This window comes from Balaenoptera ricei, chromosome 10 (genome assembly GCF_028023285.1).
Source record: "Balaenoptera ricei isolate mBalRic1 chromosome 10, mBalRic1.hap2, whole genome shotgun sequence".
Taxonomy (NCBI): domain Eukaryota; kingdom Metazoa; phylum Chordata; class Mammalia; order Artiodactyla; family Balaenopteridae; genus Balaenoptera; species Balaenoptera ricei.
Genome location: NC_082648.1, coordinates 11,682,158 through 11,703,220, shown reverse-complemented (window position 1 = coordinate 11,703,220; position 21,063 = coordinate 11,682,158). Strand labels below are relative to the sequence as shown.

General features: G+C 33.1%; 1 protein-coding gene across 3 annotated transcripts in view; it reads right to left on the bottom strand.

Annotated features, from left to right (window-relative positions):
• Positions 1–21,063, bottom strand: part of ATF7IP (activating transcription factor 7 interacting protein) — a 123,900-nt gene that overhangs the window by 78,650 nt on the left and 24,187 nt on the right. The window contains exon 1 of one of the 3 annotated variants that reach the window (XM_059935349.1): positions 7,663–7,705. The exons of the other annotated variants lie outside the window; for them this stretch is intronic. The gene's annotated coding sequence lies outside the window, so the exon portion shown is untranslated. Of the gene's footprint in view, positions 1–7,662; positions 7,706–21,063 lie in introns of those variants that run through there. 3 annotated transcript variants of the gene reach the window in all.

The following is a 21,063-nucleotide window of genomic DNA, read 5'->3' as shown; positions in this document are numbered from 1 at the left end:
AAACTAGTTCAGCCATATCTATGCAAACCAATCAACAGTTAAGTTTTTAAAAATCTATTTTGCATGAGCAATGTTTATTTAAGAAAGACACACATTAGAGAAGGGTGTGTTTACCTGAAAACAAGCCTCCATGACTGTATTACCGGGACAAAACATTTCTAAAGATCATTTTAAATACTATCATCTGGAACTGAGACGCCATTCACAAAACTATTTGACAAAAGAAATACTACTTTTTTAGGTGGCAACACTAGAATCATGAAGCTCTCACAAGACTGTAATTTATTTTCACAGGAAAAAGCATTTATATTTTACAGCAGAAAATGTCTGCCATATCTAGCAGTGAATGTGTAAAACGTGATGAACTACTTTCTCCTGAAAACATTTTTTCATGAGGAAGACAGTAAGAAAAAAGTGTTTTTGGGTCCTTACTCTATATATTCAGATTCAAGAACTCTAGGGAAATACTATCACTATAAAAAAAAAAAAAATCTTTTTCTACAGCATTAACAAGGATTTCACCTTTACTAAAGGAATTTATATTTAAATAACCAAGAAGGGTGTGTTACCTGCAAATAAGTCTCTATGGCTTGGAATTTTTTTTTGAAATTTGTGTAAATTATTTTTAAGTAAAGCCCAATGAGCCTCTTCTTAAGTGAAACCATTATTTTCTTCTCTGCTTCATCCCCCTCCACCCACTCCTTTACACTCTTCTTTCTAGCAAAGAGATTAAGCTATGAAACAACAAAGGGAAGTATTACCAAAAGCTGCAACGTCTTAGCCTACAATCTGCCTGCTCAAAAAGCTCAAGAATTTAAGTGGCTATTCAAGAGCTGGTCACAAGCTCAGCCAATCAGTAGCCAGCATTCTGATTCCTGCCCAGCAACAGGAGACAGACAATAAGGTCAGAAAAACACAGTTAAAACCTGGATTCACAACACTTCAGTGAGGTTCTTTGTCTGATAAAAGTAGTCTAGAACATAATTGCATAAAATTCTAAGTCCATAAATATACATTAAATATACCATATAAATAAATTAAAATAAGATAAAAGGTATAAATCTTATTTATTTTCATTTAAAGAATGTTTCCAGAAATATAAATCCATTCCCTACCTGGGGAATGAGTCAAACATGGACAATGCATAACAAGAACATACTTTTCTACACAATGGGTTAGAATCTGCAATATTCAAATGTAAATTTCTTTTTAAAATTCCATAGTCCTTAATGTTTATAAAACATTTATACTAAAAATCCAGCAAAACCTTAAATCCAAACAACTAACAAGATTATTTTCATACCCACCTACCTCTATTGTTACAGATTTCCAATTCCAAAAATTAATTGTGTTCTGGATCCAAAGGTTTACTATGGATAGCATTATAAAGTGTTTTGTTGTCTACTGCACTTATTTAGTTTGATTCATCTAATGAAATTAAAATGTGATTCTTGATAACCTGTATTAAGTGTTGTAAGTACAATTACTACATTCTTTTCTCCTTAACTGCCCTTGGCAGCAGATTACAAAATGGTTATGAGCTCTCCCCTTTTGAAGAAATAAAGCAAATGTGTATATTACATAGTAAATACTCATGTAAATTGAAGGGAAATTTTTCCTATATTACATCATTCTACAGTCCTTTAAATGTAAAATTATAAAATAAAAATAGGAAATCTGTCATCAGAATTTTTTTTTCTCAAATTTACTACCTACAAAATTTTCTTAGTAATAAACAAGTTTTTTAAATAAACCTCATTTTTTTCTCCTTCAATTACAGATAAACCCTGTAATTTTTCAAACACACCCAAGAGGGAGCTTGCTGCAGCCATACTCTTAGTTTATATAATCTCCCCATAGGAAAAATAAATCAGCAGCTGCTTGAATGCTTCAGTCCTGTGAGAGAACTGAAATTCACTGTCTGATTGGCTCAAAGCCGTAGTTGCCTAAACCAATCAGACATCAGCAACACGTACCTTGCCCGGCAACAAGGGAAGCAGATGAGGGCAAGTGCTCTACCAAGAATCCAAACGGTGTGAAATTAAAGGTGAATGATGAAATTGACACATATTCGTAATATACCCCCAGATTCTTTGCTTCAATAACAGGTCTATGGTCGGGTTTTTCAGAGTAAATAAACAAGGATCTATACTACTGCTTTCCAAGAACTGCCTTAACAAAACAATAGTTAAGTACCAGGACTGTTGGGTCAAAACGCGCACACACACATAAAACACTATGTTAATTCAAAGTATGGATACTTGATGAAGTATATTTAAAAATAAAACTTCAGCAAAAATTTGCAAAATGTTAAGCAAAGCTATTTAAGTGGACTTGACACTTCTTTGACACAGTTACTCCAATTAAATTCATGCTGTTAACTGACATTAGTATAACATTATTCTGAATAATGGGATGCTGAAAATAATTTTTATTCAGATCTGCGTTTCTGTTAAATGGCTTAAATAAATATTAGTCAATAGGCTTGACTAATAATGGCTTACTCCTAAATAACCACTTTATGCTGAGGATTCCTAGCCTCTAGAGGCTCTGCTACTGAGTTCTTTAAGAATCCCATTGTCAGTTGAGAACTGTGTGATTTTACTTTGCACTCCTAAATTTTACTTGAGAATTCTGCAATAGTCCTGGAAATAAAACCATAAAGAATAATCAGTGTGTTCCACAGTAAATGTTAATAATCTGCGTACTGTTTACTGCCCATTAATGAAGACTGGTGAAACTGCTAGTGCAGTGATTCATCCTCTTGATACTTATCTGCTTAAATTTAGTATACAGACTTGCTAAATTTTTCTCTTAAATACTGGATATCTTGTCATCTCTGTCAATAATTATTTTTCTAAAACTGTAGTAAAACAAAATCACTACTTCTGTTAAAATTCCCGCAAAGATTTTCATCTTGTTTCCAAACTTCTCTCTCCCAGCCACTCACAAAGCACTGGCAATATTTACTTGAGGATCCAGAGTCCCTTATAGTTCACAATTCTTCATTTCTACTATGCTATGGTTCTTCTCTCACGTGCATAAAAACACTGTCAATGGCTATTCCTACCACACTTTAAAAAACGTTAATTGGTGAAATCTGTTCCTTACCTAATACTCACAAATTCAGTAAAGTATTGAATGTTCATAATATTTGACACAACAAATAACCCCTTCTGCCTGTCATCAAGCTAATGATATAAAAATATGTAATGGAATATCCCCTAGGAAACAGGGAGTTTGCTTTACCAACAATTCCTTGGACAAAGCAGGAGCAAATCAATATTGGTTATGCACATTAAACCAGAATGGTCACTACAGTCTAACTTCTTGTATTCACTGATATTGATCTTTTGAGAAATTCTAAGGTAGTCTACATGAAAAAATGCAAGATACCTTAAAATCACTTCTCCAAGTGCATTCTGGGGATCATTCTGTTATACAGGCAAAGTCAAATTAATTGACCTGATCCAACAAATGCAATTTTAGAACACACTTACCAAATTACACCCCCTTAGAAAATTAGCCAGTTATCCATCAGAGCCCTACCCACTAGCTTATCCCACTCACCAAATTCCACCAGCAATGAGTAAAGTTACAGAAGGCCATGTATTTTATTTCCTCAGGAATTTAAGAACCACTTGCCCAAAATTTTTCACACTTTACCTGGGTGAATTAAAACACTCAGAATGATTTAGGACAAGTTGAAAGATGTAAATCCTTCAAATGCCAGGAAACAGCTCTTACTTTTCTTATTGACCCAACCTAAGGAGAAAGAACGGAGAGCTTACTTTCTGTGTCAGTCAGCTTTCACTAGGTGATAATGCAGTATGAAAAAAAAATTTTTATTGGCTAATAACTAAGATTCTTCTTCATTCTAAGTCACAGGCTGAAGGAGCAGCAACTGTTCCCCCACCCCCTGCAATTCCAGGTCTTGTGGCAGAGAAAAAATCCACAATGACAGAACCATACAGTACACAATGGTTTTAAAGCTTTTTCTTAGACATAGTACACACTACTTTCACTCACATTCCATTGGCTAAAGCCAAGTTAGACATTAAGAGGGTAGAGAAGAAAAAAGCTCTCATGGGGAAAGATTTCATGTCACATGGCAAAAGGCAGGGATATATAATCTTACCAGAACAAGAATAACAGTGAACTATATAATCTACCACACCTCAAAAATACATAATTATAAAATCTTAGCACAACAAAGATTTCTAAACTAACAAAACTGAATCTACTCCATGTTCCAGCATTACCATAACAGTTGTCATAGGATAAATCACCGAAACTCTCTAGATTTCACGTCGCTCAACTGTAAAACTGAGGTTAGACCAGATGGTTGCTAAGTTTGATTCTAGCTCAAATTTTGTATTATTTTACTAATGTCTAGCTATACTGATGCTCTTTTATAATTAATTTCTCATTATGAAATACAGTGAACATGCAAGATATAAAGTCTGATATAATGAACATATGTGTACCCATTATCCAGATAAATTAAAAACAAAGCCCTCTGTATAACACTACCAGATAGCATGCTCCTCCTTCCCCATCCCCAACTCCTTAACACAAAGATAAGCATAATCTTGAATTTGATGTTTATTATTCCCAGGCATACCTTATACTTTTTCTGTATTATAAATTCCCCTTTTCATTAATGAAACAACACACCTTAAAGGGATAAAAGGAACTGACATTTATCAAGGGGTAATTATATGTCAGGCCCTAAACCAAGGCATATTCTTTTCCCATTTATTTAAGTGACAGGTTATACAAATTCAACTTTACATCTGAATTAATACATCAATAACCATGCTGCTATCATTCATTCCATTACACAGATAATAATTAACTTAGTAAGGTCAACAGACACCCAATTTCAGCATGGGGTTGTCTTCATTGCATATGAACCTTTCTTATGCATTTCATCCTTTAAATTTTGCAACCAGGGAGTGTTCTAGCATTCAAAATGCTAAGCGATAAACTATACTGTATTTACCACAATTTTCTTCTCTATCTCTTTGAAAATGGAAGAGTCATTTAATATAATTGCTAAGGCCCATCCACACAGTAAATGAGTTCTGACAGTACACACTCTATTTCACCACCCTGCAGACAGGTTCATATATTAGCTCTAACAGTATTACCAAGAGGTTCTTAAACATTCAAGTATCTTTTTAAAAGTAACTTTTCATTAAGTCATCCAAGCAAATAACAACAGAACTCACTCAACAAACCAGAGAGGGTTTCCTCAATCTGATACAGAGCATCTAAGAAAAACCCACAGCTAACATCATACTTGATAGTGAAAGACAGAAAGCTTTCACCCTAAGATCAAAAACAAGACAAAATGTCTGCTCTTAGCACTTCTATTTGGCACTGACTAGAAGTTCTAGCCAGGACAATTAGGCAAGAAAACGAAATAAAGGTCATGCACCTTGAAAACAAAAAAGTGAAACTACCTCAACTTGCAGATGATAAAATCCTGTACATAGAAAATCCTAAGGAATCCACTAAAAATTGTATCAGAACCAGTAAATGAGTCTAGAAGGTTGCAAGACATAAGATCAAGATATTAAAAAAACTGTTGTATTTGTATACACTTGCAATGAACAATTTAAGAATGAAATTAAGAAAACAATTCCATTTACAATAGCATCAAAAATAATAAATTTAATAAAAAGGACAAAACTTAATACTCTAAAAAACTACAAAACATTGAAGAAATTAAAGAAGACCTAAATAAACAGAAAGATACCTTAACCTCTTGAATCAAAAGTCTTAATATTAACATGTCACTACTCTCGAAACTGATCTACTGATTCAAGGCAAAGCCTTGGCTAGGGTTGAGGGCTGGGGTAGAAATGAGGAATGGCTGCTAAACCGTACAGGATTTCTTTATAATGTAATAAAAATGTTCTAAAATTAATCGTGGTGATGGTGGCACAACTGTGTGAATATTTCAAAAACCACTGAGTTATATACTTTAAACGGGTGAATTGTATGGTATGTGAACTACATCTCAATAAACCTGTTATTTTTTTTTAAATAGCAAAACTAGAGTTGAGTATTTTTTCATTTATTTTTAACCTATGACTTTCACTGAGTCACATTTTCAAGATGGACAAAACAACTATACCAAAAGAACTGAGTACCGGTTCCTACTTTAGGGAATTTACATTTCTAGGCCAACAAGTATATGTGTAATTATACTAGTGATAAAAGGCAATATACAGAAAATAACAGCAATCCTGTTCTCCATGTGTTCATCTTAGATAAGCCAATTACTTTTTTTCCCTTTCCTAAATGGGACATAATTCTAGGATACGTTTATCTCACAGGATGGTAATAATGGGCATGAGATACTCATATAAAAGAACAAAACAAATTGTATCAACAAAAACAGTACTGAGCATGGTGCAAATGAACGCTCCAGGTACATATACGAATAAAGTCTTCTACACACGGAAAAGGCAATTAACCATCTTTACCAAAAGGACTAGGAAGTCTTAAGCGAAGCAGGAGCATTCCCTTTTATTATAAACTGGCACTATAACCAAAAGGCCTTACACGTAATTAATGATAATATTTACAAATGAGGTATACTTACTGAACTTTCTGGAGTTACATAAAGCTTTGTCACATTTTATCAATACTGTCTTTATTCAATATGAAGTGTCTTGCCACTGTATTTACCAGTACTTTACATGTATCTTTCTAGAAATAATTATTAGGGGAGGTAATGGGGGGATGGGTGAAACAGGTGAAAGGGATCAAGAGGTACAAACTACAAGTTACAAAATAAATAAGTCACAGGGAAGTAATGTCACAGCACAGAGAATATAGTCAATAATATTGTAATCACTTTGGTGTGCAACATATAATAATATCGAATCATATGTTTTACACCTGAAATATATAAAATTGTAAGTCAACTATACTTCAATATTTTTAAAAAAGAAATAATTAGTATAAATTGACTGAAATACCTATGTTTAATGGAACACTTTCGCACAACTCATCATGTATTTAGCATAAGATTAATACATTTTAAGTGTCCAAGCTACGTTGTCAGAAAACATCTTAAAATATGCTGGTATCATTATGACGTACTTCAGAGGTCATTTAACAAAAGAACAAAAAATAAAGTAAGTAGCCTGGAATAGTATTTATGAGCTATACAGTGTCTGGCATATAGTATACACTTACTTAGTAAATACTGACTAAAAGAATAATAGGCTATATACATACAACTAAAATCAAAAATAATTCTTAAGCGAAAAAACGAAATTCTTCTTTATAAAGCAAAGGTAGTAATCTAGAATATTTCTGACAGAATTGCAAACTAACATGCTGGCATGTTCAAATACAGCAGGTTTACATACAGAGGTCAATCTTCCTTTGAGGAGTCAGAATGCTTACTTACTAACAAAAAGTAATATATGCCTACTTACACAAAATGCTGCCTCTGACAGGATGCAATACATAGCACCATTAAAATTAATCTAATCTGACATGAGAGACATTTTTCAAGGCTCATAAAACTTGTTTAGATAGTTGATTTTACATTTCAAAAACTAAAATACCGTTTTGAAAGAAATCTACTTCTGCTTATTACTACATAATGATGAAAATCCTCTAAAATAATAAACATACCCCAAAGGAAAACCCCTGCAGCCATCTTATCAGTTCTCTCACTGCAACAGAAACTGAAATACAATTTGCATAGTCACTGTGGTTGGCTAAAGAGAGCAGGTTCATGTAACCAATCAGAAAGCTAGAAACTGGGCAATCATAAGGGGAGAAATTTTTAATCTGCCCGGCAACAGCCTAAAAATAGAAACAATATGCTAGTATGAATCCCAGAATAGATGTGACTATAAGAGCAAAACCACAAGCAAAAACACTTTACTTTCTTGGGGAAAAAAGATGTACCTTGCATTTCATCATCTAGAATATTAAACTTGCAACTTTTTCTTACTAAGTGGCAATTAAAGAAAAATGAATGCTAAGCTAAATTAATGGGCCACTTTCAAGTTACATGCCATTATCCATATTATTTTACTTATATACATATGTGTGTGCATGTACATATATATTTAAGTGTTCTTTTTTCAGGAGAAAAATTAAGCACTTTAATCATAGTTCTTACCTCTCTAAACCTCTAAAAATCTCTCAAAATCTGAACACCACTGCATTTTTTTCTAACACTTTTCCCCTGCAATCATTTGAGAATCTTACTTAAGGGTAAAAGACTATTTACTGTGTATTAAAAATACAAAGATTAAATAATCTATCAAAGCAGATCTCTAAATAGGGTGGGGATTATGCCTTATTTATTTTTGACACAAACTTGTTCCAACATACAGTAGTGTCTTCCACATGGTAGACATTCAATAATTGTTTCCTCAATCAAAGTAAAACAATTCCTGTCAGTGAGGAAAACAAACCATCTTATTGTATATGTCAAGTAAAAGTTAAACATGTAAATATATAATCTGTAAAATACTGCTATCTTTGGTTTTTCAATTTTGTCTAATGTGGGATAATATTAAAGTTGACAACACGTGACTTTTCTTATTCTGTCACCCAAATAAAAGAATGTTTTTCATCATTCTAACTTTCCAACCTAATTATGCTTAGTATGCATGTTTCCTTGTACATAACAAATTTACTTTAGAGAAATTTTAATTCCTAAAGATGGCAAACAATGTGCAGTCTAATGTAATAACTATGAAGATTACGGGCTACTGAGGAATGACCAAATTTAAAAATAAATAAATAAATAGAAAGTAAAGAGAAAAGGAAAAAGAAAGGAAAAAAAACTTTTTAATTTCAAAAATTTAAATTATAGCTGCTGAAATGAAAGGCTGGTTAGACAATCAAACCATAGTAAAACAAATGCTATTTATCAAATTTCATGTTCTGTATACTTCTTAAATCAAACCCTCCATCAGTATGTTTTAGTGATGTGGTAAATTAACTTTAAAATGTTCTCTTTGGTCAAAAAATGAATTCATATATTTGATACTAGGAAAGTCTTAAAAAGTTCATTATGAAAATTACGTGTAAAGGACTTATTTTAATAAAGCTTAGAAACAATGTCTCTAAAACATATAAGAACGCAGAACAATTTTAAGTAACAAAAAGAGCTCCTGTGAAGGATGAAGAAACATCAAATGAGCAATCTATTGAGTAGTATAACCTTTTAATCTAGACATTTAAGGATAGCTAGATTTTAAAATTAAGTTTAACCATGCCTTTAAAAACATAAATACTATTATTTTAAACATTGGTCTGAATGAAAAGTAACTTAACTTATTGTCTTCACTTTTCTTAACGTTGTATTCACATGTGACTTGGATATACAGATCTAACTACAACTGTATTCACATCTTTAAGATAACGTAAATATTATATGTACACAGATCTTGTTTACTTATCTGAACAAATAAACTATGATCCTCATCACAAAGGAAAGTAGTATGAATTAACCTATGAGTTACAATTAGTGGGGGAGAAAATAACAAATGGGTCAAAATTTGATAACAAGGCACAAGAAGTGGGAAAAAGTATTTTATAATTCCAGATATGTAAGTCAAATATCACTTTAGATATACATCTCAGCACTTCATATTTTCTTAGGTATTATTTAAAGCAGTTATAATACTTTTTAGTTTTACTTACACTAGCCAGTTTCATTTCAAGAGAACAGAAAAAGCATGAGGTTTGCAGAATATTATTCAAAGTAAACATTTTATCACACACCAATCGGAATTTTGGGGGGACTGAATAATCAATGGCACCCTAGTGTTAAAAATTAGTACAGCAACTAAAATGCCCTGGACAAGTTTAGATACATTCCAGAAACATCACCCTCCATTCTCTTCCCCATCTGTAGACCCTCCCCTCCAACAACCCACAGGAATTTAAAATGTCAGCTGAGAACCAGATGTTCTGTGGCCCTAGCCTACGGGTACAGAAGTCTAACTTTAATAACAAATATAACTAAACTAAAAGAAGAAACCTAATCTTCTTTCATATCCCAGAGGAAACTCAAATTCTTCTTTGTACCTATAATTTTTCTCTTCTGTAGCAAAGCAATATTGCTAGTATGTTATCCCTTTGCAGCTCTAACTAAAATTCTATTTACCACAACTTTTTGAGCTGATCTTATCTGCAAATCTGTATCTTTCTTCAGTTAGAATTTACGGGAAAAAAAGTTATGCTTTTGATAACAAGATCTCTCCTGGGCATACAACTCAGAATGGACCAGCACCCCTCCAGGGAGCAAAAAAAGAAAAATTACATTCCCAGTCTGAAATCTTTCTGGCAAACAATGAATGAGAATATAATCTACTTGCTTCAGGCAAATGTTCCTAAAAAGCTGAGTTAATACAGGTTGGGCTATCAGAAGCTAGTATCAAATGTTTGTGATGTATTTTAAGAAAATACAGAGTTCCTATACCCAAAACCAAGGATTATCACTTTGTTTCCTCTTTCAGAACCTAAAAAAATCTGCAGATCTGACCAAAAAACACTATACTTTGGAAACTCTCTTAGCCTCTCTCCTCTTAACCATCAGACCAAATGAGCTGACGTTTTCCACCCATTCTATGAACATACAATTGATAACCACAAGCATACTGAGATCTCATGTTCTTCTACTCTCATCTAAATCTGTTCATATTAATTGTGCTTGTTACTGAATTCAGTTGTATGTTTCTAATTTAAATTACAGAATACAATTAAACTTCGTATAAACTGATGAAACATGAGTGCAAAAAAAAAAAAAAAAAGAGCTGTTAGATCTGTATCAGTAAGAGAATAATGCAGAAAAAACACAGATTGGAGAGATTTGGGTTAGGCAAATCATTTAAAATCTTTAGGTCTAAAGTTTTCCATCTGGAATAAATGGAAAACAAATTAGAAGACCTGAGAGAATACTTATATTTTGATTCTTAAATAAAATTTTAATAAATTCCACTCTAAAATCCACTGCTCTACTGAGAAATGGCAAAGATAGCTTGGTGTATTCATGCATTTATCAAATGCCTACATGGTCACTATTATAGGACAATTTTTAAGACACTAAAGAAACAATGTGATTAAAAGTATAAAAATATAGCCAAAATTTAAGTGTTACAACATGTAGATTTTAACATAAATGTGGGAAAAAAATATAGGCAGTAATACTATGTGTGGTAATCTTTCCACGTGAATGACCATGAAACTTAGAAGTACTCTATTTTCCATTAACTGCCATCTCTCCAATATAGACTATTTAATCCTAATAATCAAAAAAGGCTTTCAGATGTGTGATTACAAATAAGACCTCTACAGAGCCCTTACTTTCTTCCTGATAGGGTTAGTACACCCAAGTTTTATGAGCCAGATTTCTAAAAACTGACTCTGCATAAAGAATAACTCAAATTTAAATGGGAGGGAAAAAAGAGTATGCCTTTCTTACCAATCTCAATTTCAATTGCACTTCTGCTCATAACCCTATTTATAATTCAGTTAGTTACATCCACAAGACTTCACAAGTAGTTGCTAAGAAACAGCAACATGCTGAGTTCAGGGCTATTGGAAATCTGGCTGTCTGCCACATTAAAATATTTAACTGAGCCTAGAGCCTCCAGAATTTAAAAAAGAAGAAAGGAAAGAAAGGGAAAAGAAAGGGGGTGGGGGATAAAAAAAAGCCCAAAGAAATACAATGATAAATGCAATACGCCACCAAGCTCTTTTCAAGGGTTCACAAATTCAGAATCAAAGACCTTATTTTGGTATTTCCAAATATTTGTTATATTTCTCTAGAAAATTTTTTATCATCTTTTAAATGTTGGGATAAAGACTCTGAAGCTATTCTACTGGAGAACAGAAGACGTGATTAGCCACGTCACTGTTAATGGCATAACAACTGACTCAATAATATACTGTGCAAAGAATAGCCCCAGTCTGTAGGAAAATGAATGAGACTTCCTATGCTAGATCTTGATGGCCCAGAGACAAAAAACTATACATTCTCATCGAAGTACTCTATCCCTGTAGGCCTGGTTAAATACTAAATGAAGAGAAATTTTCTACCCCAAACTGCACTGTTTTTCCATTTTAAACACCTCTAATAATTAAAAAATTAAGCATATTCAGAAATGTATTAACAACCTAAAAATTAACTGTCATTTTTCAACAGAACCTGAAAAGGCATTGAATATGTTTCAAGACTCATTTACTGACAAAAATGAAAATTAAGAACATAAAGATTGCTCCTTCAGCTGATAGTGGCTACTTCAAACCAACAGGAAACTTCACATTTAGTAGTAAAACACCATAGACATTTCCACTAAAGGCAAAAACAAAAGTGTAATACTATATTCACACATTTATTGTTCTAGAAATCCTGACCAAAGCAGTAAGAGCTCAAACAAAAAAGATACAAAGAAGAAAACATTTAATTCAGAATAGCAAGAAAAAAAGGTATCTAGAAACATTAATATATAAGAAAAAGATTCACGAAGCCGTGAAAATATGTGAAATATTAGAACTATGTTGGGTATATGACTCAATGTAGAAAAATCTCAAAGGCACAGAAAAGTACTACAAGCAACCACACGTTTTGAGAAATACATGAAAGATAAAAAACATGGCGGGGTTGCACCCCGGCCCTTCCCAGCCGGCCCTTCCTTCCCTCCTCCGCTCGCCCGGTCTTCCGTGAGTGCTGATCTGCTGATCTTCAGATCTTCCGAGCACGCCGGGCGCGGCACTCGGTCGGGGTGCCTCGCACATGCCGGCGGGCTGCAGGGGGCCAGCTCCGGGCTGCGCCACCGAATAGGCGGGGCTCGTGGCCCGGGGTTGGGAGGCGGGCCTACTGCGCAGCCGCAGTGGCAGAGGAGCCGCTCCCATTTAAAAAAAAAAAAAAAAGCATAGTGATACGGAATTAGTTCCCAGAATAAAAAAGAACATCTATTAGTGAATAAAAAGGACAAAAAAATTCAAAAGAAAAGTAAAAAAAGAATCAAACAAGTAACTCATTAAAAAAAGTTAGAAAAAATGTTCAACTTCAAAATAATCAGGGAAAGACAAAACAAAGAGAAAATACATTTTTTTTTTTTTTAACATCAGATTGGCAACTACTTATTGTTAGCAATGAGTAGCATCATACACAGCTGGTAGAAGACTTCACTGTCATAACTATTTTCAGGGCAAATAAGCAGGAACTGTGCATCACTTTGACACACCAAAGGCACTTTGAGATATGTATATTAAATACACTAATAATATGTTTTAAAAAGGTAATGTATCAGGATACCTACTGCTGCACTGTACTAGCAAACAATCAAATTTAACATCCATCACTAATAGTTAAAAAAAGAAATACTCCAGCACCCACAGTAAAGAATAAAGAACACTAAGAAAAGTAAAGAATGTGGTAGATCTCTTTTAAAGGCATGAATATTAAGTGTACAAGCAGCTACAGAATTCACAGTACTTAACAGTACAAACACTGAAGCCAGACATACCTCTTTGAATACTGGTGTGATCATGTCCTTGTTAAGTTACCTGTCCAAGATATTTATTCTCTCCTTGCCTCAGCATCCTCATCTACGAAATTGAGACTATTATAATGCCTGTCCTCATAAAAATGTTACGGGGATTAAATGAGAACGTAAGTAGAAAGTTCTCAGACATATAAGTAGTCAATAAGTGTTTCCAGTTTTTATGCAATTATGTTTTAAATGCAAAATAATATATTTCTAAACATTTATATATCTTAATATATAACCTCTGAAATATCTCAAGTGATATTTCAAAGTCTGGAAGGATAAATGCCAAACTAGTTACAGCAGTTCACTTAGGGAGAAGACAGTAGAATATATAGACTTTCACTTAGACTTGCTATATCAGTTCCAATTTTAAAATGAAAATACATTCATGTGATTTTTATCTTAGCAGTTAAGCTCATTCCACTTCCCCCAACCTCTTTCATGCTAATGCTAAACCAGGGCAGCAGTGACATTTATGAATGTGGAAAGGGTAGTGACCCACACAAACACTAAGCTCCAGAAGAGACAGGGAAGGAAGGCTACCATTCAAAACACAAATTCCCAGCATATGCCATGAGCAGCAAGTACCACCTCCTTCACAATCACTTGGGTCAGCATCTACCCAACATAAAATAGGAAAACTCAAACACAAAAATGAGTACAATCAATTAAAAATTCGGGGTGGGGGGGCAGGTAGGGATTATACAAAGGAAAAACAGAAAGAAAGGAGGCATAGGGGATACACCCAGAAGCAACAACTTTCACCAAAGAGGAGTTATAGAGAAAAAAAGGAGAGAAGTAAGAAAACAATTCACAGACACCCCCCCCCCAAAAAAGTTTTCCATAGAAAAGGCCTACTAATTACCAAAACAGACTAAATTAAAATAAGAAAAAAAAAGTCTTTAACACTTAGACATACTGTGTTAAGATTTCAGAAAACCAATATGAGTAAATACTAATATCTTAGAGTTTTTTAAAAAATCATTTTTAACTAAAAAGGAATAAGAATTAAACTGACATCAGACTTGTCATCAGCAATACTGAATGCTAAAATAAACAACAATATCCTCAAAGTTCAGGGGAAAAGTTATTTTTAGCCTAGAATCCTATTGCCAGAAAATCAACAAGGATAGAAAAACTAAAGGTATTACTTCTGAGCAAAGACTGAGGAAACAGATTATTGCTAACATAATTATATAAAGATATACTACAGACATAAGACAGCAAAAGGCCCTAGGAAGGAACTCGGATAAGGGAAACAGCAGTGCCCCATAAAACAAGTAAAACTCATGGGCAGAGACTGAAATAACTGAGGACCCGCCACCTTTAAAACAAATATTCTGGAATCAAAATCCAAGATAATTACAAAATGGGAGTTAATGGACTTAGAGATTGTGGAATATGGCACAAAAATAAAAAAAAAAACTATCATCTAAAAATAAGTTAGGTTTCAAGCTGGGTAAAATATAAATATCATCAAATACGTGCTATAAAACAGAGGCATACCTTAAAATAGCATAAAAGGTTGAGAACTAAGAGGTGAAAAATGATACATGAGGCAAATGCTAACCAAAAATACAAAAAAAAAAAAGTTAAGTATACATATAAAGCCTATATATATGTAACATATTAAAAAAAAAAATTCAAATTGAAAATCAAGTAATGGGACAAAAAAGATATTTCTAATTAATAAATGGTACAATCCACTTGAAACATTATCTTTGATGTATCTAAATAATATCGCTTCAAATCACATAAAGAAAAAACACGCTTTTAAAAATTCAGGAAAAGACTAATAAACCCACAAAGACACACCTTTTTCTAAAATCTACAGATAAAAACAAAAGTAATATAAAAAAATGCATTTCTCAATTAACACGCTAGAAAAATAGAAAAATAAATAGAATTGTATATCCAAAAAACCCAGTATACGAATTTTTTATGAACAAAACCAACATACATTAATATTGACTGTGCATGTGGTGACAAGGAAATCATAAATTCCAAGACCATCCCCCAAAAAAAATTCCCACAAGGCCACATTCTCTGGCCATAACATAATACATTTAGATAAACAATAATGAAATGAGAGGGAAAGTTATCTCCTTATAAATTAAAAAAAAAAAAAAAAACGAAGAAAAACAAAACAACTTTGGATTAAGGAAGAAATCGGTGGTAAAAATAATAAAATGACAAAGTATTAACAAAATACAACCCAGGGAATTCAACTAAAATGATACTCTGGAGAAAACCTTAAATGCATGTATTAATAAAAAAGCACAAACTCAAAAATGCTAGTAAAAGTTATAAACCCAAAGCAAGTAATTACAATAAAAATGGAAAATTATCATGGGAAACTCAATAAAACAGCAAGCAATCAATGAAACCAAAAGCCAGTTCTTTGAAAAGACTACTAAAAGGGGGAAAATATAGCAAGGAGAATCTAAAGAAAGCATAATAAACAATACTAGAAATCATGAAGAAAATATAACTACAAATATAAGGTAATACTCTTGGTTCAAATATTTAAGTATATTAAATGTTACCAATGGAATACATGAAAAAGACTGAGGGATTTTAACTTACCGCAAACGCAGTAAAATTCAACAGTGGGAGGTGGCTGCCAAAAATGTCAATGCAAAGTTAAACTGCTGAACAGAAGTACACAGAGGAAAGGGACATTTTTTAGTAATACATTTACTTATGAGCATCACAGATAAAGAGAGATTTTAGGAACAGCAGGATAAACAAGAGGATGACCAGGCTAAAGAAGGACCTAGAACAATGTAGTGTATGAGGAAACGTTGGAAAACAGAGAATATTTAGCCTAGAAAACACAAGGGAATTTTAATGGCTTTCTTTAAATAGTGCAGATCTGTCATGTAAAAAAGATAGATACACAGAGAAAGAGACAGACACAAGGTAGAGGGCAGGAACAAAACAATGAAAGGCCGATTTTGTCTCAAAATCTGCAAATGTTAATTTTTTTCAGATGTCCAACAAAAGAAGGAACTGCCTTAGGAAATTAGAGCCTCTCTCTTCTGTCATTAGAAAGGGTGATGCAGAAACTAGATAATTACCTGTCAGAAATACCAAACAGTAGACTCCCATGCAAAGTGTGATGTTAGAACTACTAGATCACTTAGGTCCATTTCACTTTGAAGATTTCGTAAGTCTACACTGCTTGCTAAATAACTTTTGTTGCCTAAGAGGAACACAAAAACTAAAAATTCAAATTTTATCCCCCAGATTTTTGGATCACGCACACTCAACCTCAGCAGTCTCAAAGATTACACATCTTTATGCTCATGGCCTTTATTTTTTTGTCTTACCTGCTTCCTTTTAGCTTTATTTCTCTATAGACAGAATACTCCTCTGTCCTACTTTCCATCATCTTTCTCTTCCATAACCCCCAACTCTAATACCAATCAATAAATTCCTCTGTTTTTTGGTCTAACAACTCCTTGCCTCTTTACCTATATATATAAACCAGTCAGTCAATTGCCACCGTCTTCCCAGCCCAATATTCTCCCAAACAATGGCTCAAGAAAAGTCTGAAAATATTTCCCAACCATGCTCTCCACACCAGGAGAACACATCCAACCTCATTCTTCCATCCAACCTCAAGCACATTAATCAAAATTGATATATTTCTACTATCAGCATTTCTCCAATCCTAGTGAATTTGTTTACTTAGAGGAAACACACCCACAAACATAAATTTTTATACTTCAACAGAACATACATTAAAACAATCATTTTAAAAATCCCTAGCAATACTGTCAAAAGGCAACAGGAAATAGTTCATGTCCCTGAAACATGAGTGTGCCTTCTATCACAGCTGGCCTCTAGTTTTTTTTAAGTACTCAACTACACAGTAGTAACAAATGACGAGCTACCTTTCAGAATCTAGAGAACTGAAGTCCCACCTAAAACTAACACTTTCAGTTTGCAGAAAGAACCTGCTATTTAACTCCCAGAGAAGAAGGCAAAGGCAGAGAACTGCCTAATCTAATTCATTTCCTCCACTTCTCTAAACTAGCCTCTCTAAACTACCACTAGAGTGGTAGCCTCTAAACTACCACTCTTCATTTCATCCAACCTCCTCACCTCCCCACTCTCATCCCCCTAAAATTATTATTAGCTCAATCAGTAATATATTTTATCATTGGCCATACTCGTATCAGTATGCATTTCTTTATAAACATAAATCTTCATATCTTTACAGTAATGATTATATATTCTTTATTTTATATAGTTCTTTACTTTTATTTCAATGAGATTTTTTTGTATGCAATTCTTCAGACATACAAAAAGAGAATAATATAACAAATGCCTGTGTACCTTTCACCTACCTTAAGAAATAAAATATTAGATTCACTGGAATTTCTAATTAATACACTCATGTTAGTTTTAAATTCTTAAATTCACTTTGTAAAATGGTGATACATTTAAGTATGTGGAAATGGAAACGAGGATGGTAGGGAAAACTTGACCATGTTATATATATATATATATATATATATATATATATATATATATATATATATATACACACATTATCTAATGTATGCCAATGAGCCCCTTGTAAAAACATAAGCATTCTGATTTTGATGAAGTCAAAGGGGTACATTTAAACTAAAACTTTATAGTTTAGTAAGGTTACAAAATGTCATCGCTCCATATGTACCAGTTGGTGTCACTACAACGGAGAACACAGTAACAGGACTATAATGAAGAGAGACCTGAAACTGATTTCTATGTAATATGAATATATTGTATGCATGAGTAATATTCACATATGACACCCACTGTTAATTTCAATTCGAACCTGAGGAAAATTAGAGAAGGCGAAAATAATATTTTTTAAAAAATCAATTCCAAATATGACATTCAGAATCTCCTGAAAATTAACATTAAACAATCTAGTAATCCTGGTATTACTAAAACTAAAACAAAGAAAAACTTCCCAAAGGTGAGAGACAGATGTTAAGGCCTGAGGAGGGAGGGGAGGCAGAAGGGTTATCACAGAAAAAGGACCTGAATCTCTTACCTGTGGGCAGCTTGATACTGTGAAAAAGACTTCCTCTTCTGTTAACCACTGCTACTCAGTTCATCTGTATAAGCATTAAAAGCTAATGCAGATTTCTAGATCAGCCTTTTTGAGCCTGAATTCCTCGTTTGGTAAATATTCATTAAAAATAATAATAATAATAGGAATACAGTAGATTGGCTACATATTAAAATTCCTTTCAAACAGTGGTTCACATCTGTTGTGTAGTTTGTGCAGCAAACATCCCATCAGCCACAAAAGCCAGAAAACATCAGACAGCGTGTCAATGAAGCTCACAGAACACTCAACATACATCTTCCAAAGGACTGTTGCAAGTGAAGATGCCTAGAATCAGAATTCTTTTGTATCGCTTTCTATGCCGCCAACTATTAGGTCTGCAGCAACTGTGTGCAGTTAGGTACCTCCCACATATTACCCAATAGTATCAATAGGCATGAATCTATAAAAGCGGAATAGAAACTTAAAAGGCTTATAGCTTCTTACTATTCCACATATTCACTGGCAATTGTGCAGGTCTCAGTATTCCTATTCTAATGCATCAACTCTGTTCTTTCAGTCCAAGAGGCTGCATTCTTATACATTCCAAACAGAAAATCCATGACACATATTATTTGCTGCCCTAGTACAGCCAGACTGCAGTTACAGCTAGCTGGCGCCAGAAAGAACAATTTACATAAAGCAGTCCTCATTTCATGACCAAACTAAAGAAGAATACTGCTGAGTAAACCCTCCCCCATTCGTTCCCCAACAGGCACTGACTGGTTCTAGAATATATCTAGTTATCTATTTACTAATATGATTAAAATCCAGGTAATAAGAAAAAATCAACTTGTAGTTCTTATATAACTGAAATCCCACCCCCACCCCACCAAAATATTTTTAACCCCCAGAGATATTCAAAAGCCTTAGTTTATTTGTGGCATGGGCCAATGTAATTACATAAATCCAATGACTGCTATTTTTAACAATCATTAAAAATATAAACTATAATTCATATTAGCTAAAAGCTGTCCTCATTCTACTCTACAGCTGCCTTTCAAATTTAACTAATCACTTAAATAGTAAATGATCATTAAACAGATGTGCTCTTAGAACCAAATTGCTTTATGTTTCACCAAATATAACAAGACAATACATCTTCAGGTATCACTGCTATGATGTTTAAATAATTCAACATATTTACCACTACTTAATACTACTAAAGCATGCACTGAATATCAAAACTCAGGCATGTTATATTACAAATATCTACACAAGAACATATTCTGTGTGGCATATTCTTTTTTGAACCTAAATCATTTGTGTATTGTTTGAATTGGCCAGATCTGACTGGGCAAGAGTTGAATCATTATCTATGAAAGTCCTCTGTTTAAAATTTTTTTTATAGTTACTTTATGACCTACTAATAAATAGTTCTATACCTCCATTTCTATTTTTTCACTACTTTATTGAGTTTAAATATATTAAATTTCATTTTCAAATAATAAATGCGAAACTAGTTTAGTGCCACATCTAAAATGGTAATAAAATGAAAAGTATTTAATACGCTAACTAGGGTTTATCCAAAATATGTTCCTTATTTTTAATCTTATTTTCAGCTCTCTTAAAACATAGGTCTTAAATTATCCCTATTACACAATAAGGATAATAAGGCTCTAAATAGGGGAATGATAAAGTTACATATCAACAGGAATTGGTAGACTTCTAATATGTGGATAATCCTAAATGTTACCCACATTATCTCTGATAAGCAGTAGTAGATTTCCTCAAACAACTATACTCTCTTCTTAGGATCTGTGCCCCACCAGTGGTAGATGAAGGGACAGGGACAAATGCATAATAAGATGGTGTAACTTCATATAGTAGACCCTGTATAAGCAACACTTTGTGGAAGGAAAGGTCTTATACCAAAAGAACAATTGATCATAAAATCTCAGAGTTGGAAATCATCTAAGTATTGCATTCCTTCCATTTTTAATTTTGCTTCCTCCTTCTCTCTTTCTACTTTATACACACAACTATTTGAATAAAAGTACCTAAAATCCTTTAGTCCATCAGAAAATATAATGTTAATAACAAGTATTTAGATACTGTTTTTGAAAGCCAAATAAGTTAAACAATCCCCTCACAATGAATTAATCATAAGAAGCTCAAATTCTCTACAGCCTGCTTAAGTGCCAACAATGGAAGCTACCAATCTAGCTCAGTGTTTCTCAGACTAACAATGGTAAAGACCCAATGTTTTATTTCCAATCCATTACATACCAATATTCTTGTAAAATACAATGAAAATGAATTATTTGGAAAAAAAGGCATATAAATTAAGCCTTTTTCTTATTTGATCTAACTGATATAAAATTATTTTATTAGATTGATGTAAAATTTCTAGACACTTTTTTTTTTCTTCTAGACACTCTTAATTTCAGTTATCTAATGGAG